The sequence below is a fragment of the Citrus clementina genome, unplaced genomic scaffold (genome assembly GCF_000493195.1).
Source record: "Citrus clementina cultivar Clemenules unplaced genomic scaffold, Citrus_clementina_v1.0 scaffold_8, whole genome shotgun sequence".
Taxonomy (NCBI): Eukaryota; Viridiplantae; Streptophyta; class Magnoliopsida; order Sapindales; family Rutaceae; genus Citrus; species Citrus x clementina.
In genome coordinates this window covers 9,154,692-9,161,095 of record NW_006262022.1, presented here as the reverse complement: position 1 = coordinate 9,161,095, position 6,404 = coordinate 9,154,692, and positions in this window count along the sequence as shown.

Here is a 6,404-nt window from a genome sequence, read left to right as displayed (position 1 = left end):
TGTTAAGGGTAATATTGTCTTTGCACAGTCAAATACTGGTCAATGTTAAAGTTAACTGACGGTAGGGAGTTTTTTACAAATAAACAAATTCTCGCCATCTACTTGTAATAAGCCCAAATCTCAGGGGAGATTTTTAAAAATTACCCTTTTTTGACAGTTAGCGTCAGGTAGCGTTTAGATTTTAACCGCGTTATTTCTCAATTCATTTCTTAGAATAACAAATAAATACCGAAAGGCCACTTCAATTAGGAAAAGAAATACATTTACAGAATTAATTGCCGTTGCCAAAAAATCTCTCCCAAATTCTGCATTCTTCAACTCTGCTTTCTTCTTCTTCATCATTCATTCTTTCCGATTGAAACCCAAGAAAACGATTACTTGCAACATTCATTCATTTTAAAGGCTTCAAAGAGAAAAGGGTTTTTGTGAATTTTGAATTCTTGATTTTGATGGGTACTATTCACAGAAAACGAAGCGGAAGCAGAAGAATCTCTACTATCTTGGGCAAGTTTGGGCAAGATCCTCTGCCATTACCAATTCTGATTCTTGTAACGCTGGCCGTGATGATCTTTCTAGTCACCGCCCCTCGGATTTTCTCTGTTGAGTTGAGCATTGTAAAACCCACAGAAGTCAATACCCATTTGGTGCTTCTGGCCGGATCACTTGTTCTAGTAATGCTGGTTCAATTTCTATCTTCATCACAATTTTGGCTCTCGGAGGGATTCTTTCAGTTCAGGGTTACTGCTTTGATTGTGTTGTTAGCTTTCATGGGACCATATCAGAACCAGATTCACCCAAAATGTTGTCCTTTTGGGTTTATGTTGTAGAATTATATGTGTTTAGCTTTAGAAATAGGTGTATAGTTGTGTTTGAAATTTCTTAATTGTTACATATTACTAGTTAATCAATTCGAAGTTGGTTCCCTAAGCCTGAAGCATTGGCAATATCTTGTAATTCTTTGAGTTAAGATATACTTGTAAAACTAGGGATTTTTTTCTTGATGCGAGATTTGTAGTCTTTGTGTACTATCATCATTGTCAATGAGAAGCTTGGTTACAAAAATTTCAGTTATTTTTCTTGATTTCTTTTCAGTATTTTGGATTTGCTGTTTGATTAATTGAGTCATGAATGGTTTCTCTTTGAAGCTTCAGAATCAGACTCTGTTAACTGATCCTAACAGGCAACTTTTTAATCATTTTCATAGAAAAATCTCCACCTGGAGAATGTTTTGCTCATTCAATTCTAAAGAGGGGTTAAATTTATGAGTGTGTTGCCATTGAATCAATCATGATGATTTTAACTGACCATTGTTCTTTGCGCCCCCTATACTTATTGATAAGATAAGGTCACAGATTAAATTAAGAGACAAACCAGTGCTTGTACGGCAAAAGAGTCATCTTAATTAGTACCTAATGCATCAGCTTGCAGAGGTAAAGCATGTTTTTACTCGCATTAACTTTCATAATATGATTGAAGCTCGATTAAAAGAAAATAAAATGCCTGCTCATGAAGATACGAGGGAATCTCAATTTCATACCCAGAAACACTAGCAAGTGCATCCATTGTGGCCTGAGATACTTGCTTTAGATGGATTTTGTAATCAATTTATACATAATGACATGGCAATCAATTTATACATTAATTATAATCTTTAAATGGATTTTGTAAAACTACACACGTCAGGATTGAATTTCTGCATTTGTTGACATTATATGTATTAATGTACTCAAACCCTTTTCAAATATGTTCTCTATGTGTGTTATAAACTAAAATTGGATTTGGACAGGGGAACATCACATGTAGTTGGGAGGCTTACATTCTACAGTTCAATGTGTGTTACTTCTTATGGTCTTAAGATAAGAAATTTTTCACAGGCTTAAACCAAGCATTTAAGTGAGAAAATTCACCAAGAAGAATGAAGAAAAGATTTCCTTCCCGTGACTAAGCAATTGGAGATGAAGAATGATAAGTAGCAACCAAATCGAAGAGGACAGAATCTGTGAGTCTTGTAGACCATCAGCTAATCCGATCTGGCACAAGAGCTTGAAAAGCAAAAGAAATTGTCTGAATGCCAGCTTCATTACAGAGAGTAGGTTATGCAGATGGAAATGCTGTTAATGATAACAGAAAAGAGAGCCCTTGAATTGGCTAAGATGGAAACCAAAAATTTGGAATCTACAGCTAAAAGCATTAAAGTTTTCCTTGAAAGACAAAACACGCACATTCTCTAGAAGGATACATCTCAGAAGATGGAAGTCTCCACTTTAACTCGTAAGAGTGTCTGAATTGAAGCTTGTGCAAAAATATTCGCAGAAAAAGCCTCTTAGGAATATCAAGAGTGGCGTTTTGGAGATTTTGAATGAGAAGGAGCAGTATTAGTCATCTATAGCTTTTGGCCCTGTCAGTTAAGAAGGACTTGATGAAGAATTATCCAATGCCAAGCACCGAGGGAGAAAAAATCTAAAAGAAGAAAATGTTTAGTTGAACAGGAAAAAAGAAGAAAATGGCTCAAGTCAAAATCTTGCATAATGATGTATCATTTCAGAATATAAGAAGAAGAGTCTTGAGGGCCTTTAGCTAAAGATTTTGAATTCTGGACTACTAATCAGAGAAAGAGGCAGAGCACAGCTAAAATCTGGTCTGGACTTTATTTATTTCTACCAATTAATTTCTTCTTTTGCTTATTCATTTAAAAAGGCCACTCACGTACAAAAAATTTATGTTCACAAGTAGAAAAGCGAATAAAAGTTGAAAATTTATAACTGAAATAGCCTAAACTTCTAAATTAATGACCTTTACTTGCAGAAAAAGAAAAAGGGTAGGGTAAAAATTTGAAGTTGTGACCGTCATTTTTAGGGTTATGACTAGAATCGGCGCGCCAAAAATCCTGACTTTAACTTCCCCAAGTTAATGATTTAACGCGTTTCTTTCCCAATCGATTTAGGAAGCTTATTTCTGAGTTACCCAAATTTAAGTAGGAAACCCACTTCAAGTAGATACTATCATAGAAAATATTTAAACTATCAAAAGTTCAGAACGCAAAAAGGCTTCTAGAAATCCATTGTTAATTTCTGAAAACAGATGATAGAATGAAGCAATTGCGAAACAAAATTGCTGGGAGCAAAGCATAGCTATTAAATTGAACATCAACTTTACAAAAAAATTGGGTGTGTTTACAATTTTCTAGAAATAAAAATTTCTATTCATGTACAAAAAAAGAAACCGAAAAGAGAGCCCTAATATTATGTCCAATAGGGTTTAAGCTACCACCGAAAACAATCGCGCGTAAACGATCTAACGGGACCCGTCTGAACGCCAATTAGCTTCTCAAATTCCTGAGTAACATATAAAGCATCGTTCCATTCAACGGTTCTTTGAATCTTTTCTATCGCAAGCTTGGAGATTTCCCTTTCTTTCGGCCTTTGCATCTTCTTCAACTCCATCTTAGCAGCTCTGATTCGAGCTTCAGTAAGAGCTTTCTCCTTTTTCAATCTTTCCTTCCCAGCTTTGTTGCTTTCTTTCAGGATCATGTTTTGTTGGCATCTCAATATAGTCTCAGCAAACCTAGTCCGGATCATTGCAGCCCGCAATCTGTTTTCAGAATCAACGGACATGTTCGAACCAGAAATCGAAGAATTATCTCCCAATGTGTTCTGCTTCTTGAGATTAACATTACTTCCACCAGCGACTTCAAGAAAACTATAGGTCCGTTTCAGACCAATCGTAGGCATTTTGATCTGGGAAATGGACGAAACTCTTTGTGGGTTCTAATTATTTTTCAAGAGGGTCTGGGAATTTGCAAAAAGATTGAGAAGATTTAACGAAATGCTTATGAACGGAACAAAGGAATAAGCGTAGTGGGATTGAGGAATTACAAGAATTAGGGTTTTGTTGGACAAAAACTGAAAGAGCAAAGAGTTGAGAGAGTTTTTAGTTGATTCTTTTTCCTGAGTGAAGTGGGAATTAAGCAAACACGCGGTTAAAATCTTTATAACTGAGAGATGTGAATAAAGCCGTTAATACCGCGCACCAAGACTGTTCTCTCTAACCCTAGTAGAGGTTAACGGTCGATTTTGTTGAGTTTCAAATTTCCCTTTTTCTTTCTCTGCAAGTAAAAACTTTTTCTTTTTTCTTTTTAAATCTAATTGTTTAAAAATAAGACGCTACTTAATTTTTTTTCTATTTTTTTGAAATAATAAAAAATATTTTTTTTTATTTCCATATTTTGGATAATATGTTCCGTTATATAAAGGGAGGTGCTTGTTCAAGTTTCTAAAAACATTAACAATGCCCAAATTAATGCTCTGATTACATTTGAGAGAAATGGGTGCCTTTGTACCAATTAGTTTTTTTTTCTTAAATAAAATTTTAAATTACTGATTTAGGTCTTTAAAATGGGTATGAATCTTTTCACTTTGAAGAGGTAAGCGACACTTGATAATGGTTGAATTGATCAATATCCAGGTGAATTTAGCAATTTAAAATGAATAATGGGCATGATGAGTGCAATGAAGTGAAAATGGTTGTGAAACAAATGCACATTTGGTTTGATTTTGAGGAGCTAGAAGGGTTAATGAAGCAATATATGCTTTAGAGAAAATGGAGAACCCTAGAATGAAGCTGCAATTGCTGGATTTGATAATAAGTTGTACATGATTTTGTTAGAATAGTGGGGAAAACAGAAGAATTTGCCAAGAATGAATGAGGTTTATAGAGAAATGTAAGAAAACAGCAACGTTTCAGTGAAAGACTATTACATCACATGCCATTAGCAAACAGTAATAAGCACAAAATATGAACTCTGACAGGCAATTCTATGTCGTAAAAAACTCAAGAATGCAGCTAAGACCAAAAACAATTGCCTCAACTAAAGAATGCACAGAAATCATTCCAAGCCTTGCCATTTTGGTCAATGTGGGCAAGCAAAGGCAGCACAATAACAAAATGTGGAAGGCTCAAACATCTAAGAACTAAAAGATGTAACGTATAATTGGTTTGTAAAGCAATTGAATCACAAAGTTTACAGAAATGAGGTCATACAAATGTAAGGAAGCAATGAATCAAGCAAGGTTTCGATGCTTCATCATTAGAAAATAAAATTAGTCGAAGTTTTAGTGTACATGGTTGTAGCAGAAGAAAATTAGGGAATTCATTTTATTAAAACAAAGCATTTTAGCCCCATGAAATAGGACCTCCATGGAATAATTTATCAGCAGGGGGGGAGCTAGTATAAGGCTAGAGGGTGCCACAGCCCCTGTAGAATTTTGATAAATTTTAGGGTTTCTAAAGAAAATGTGAAAAATTAGTATAACATATCTATATTGGCCCCTGTAGAATTATAATTTTACATATATAATAACATAAAAAAATAAAATTTTAAATTTGGCCCCTGTAGAATTTTTCCCCTAGCTCCGCCCCTGTTTATCAGCTCATTTTGAACAGAAGAAAACACAACTCAGAAGGGTCAACACAACTTAGAACTGTTGTTCCTGAAGCTCCACAGTGGCACAGTCACACCATTTACCATTTACCAGTCCATTTTCTTTATCATTCACTACCAATGAAAGCCAAAATGTGGACTGTGCAAACATCAAAGAATGAATTTTGTTCTTGTAAACATCAAATTGATAATGTGTAATGTGGAGCAATGGAATAAATCAACATATATAGGAACAAAATTGATCCATCAATAAATAATTTCTCACAAACAGCCTCGACTGGTATGTTTTCTTACCAGGATTACACCTTGATATTTTCAAAATTTAGCTTAGTTCTTGACAATGGCTGTCATGTTGTAGAACAAGCTCCATGCAATAAGATGTGCAGAAGAGGCAGGGTAAAGGTAGCCAGAATTAATCGAATCGGGCTCTATATAAGTTGATTGGAGAAAGAAATTTCAGAGTACAATTAGATTTAGTCTTTAAAAATTTGATAGTGAGATATGGTTCAAAAGTTCTGTCTCAGAGACCTAATGATTACAAAGCCTGGGCTTGTCGCTCTAATCAGAGGTATATGAGGCCTGATGGGCAATGGCATCTAAAAGCTTCAACGCGATCAGGAAACTAACTTCATCAGAAATCCTATCATGGTGGCCAAAGAAAGAACTATTGCAGATATTTCTGAAATCTCAAGGAACTACTTCTACTAAAGTCATCACAAACACTATCACAGCTTCCAATTAATTAATGAGTTAAAACAGAAGAAGAACTTGAAAATTGTATAATTACATCTTCAATGAAAAGATTAAAATTAATTAAACAGTGCTGGCACTCTTTGATTTCAACGCATAACATTAATGTAGAGTATTACAATGAAGCCATGAGTGGTAGAATCAATAGCAGTATTACATTACATAAATGAATCAAAGAATGGCTTAAAATGTGGAACCGAAGATTGTTCCACGA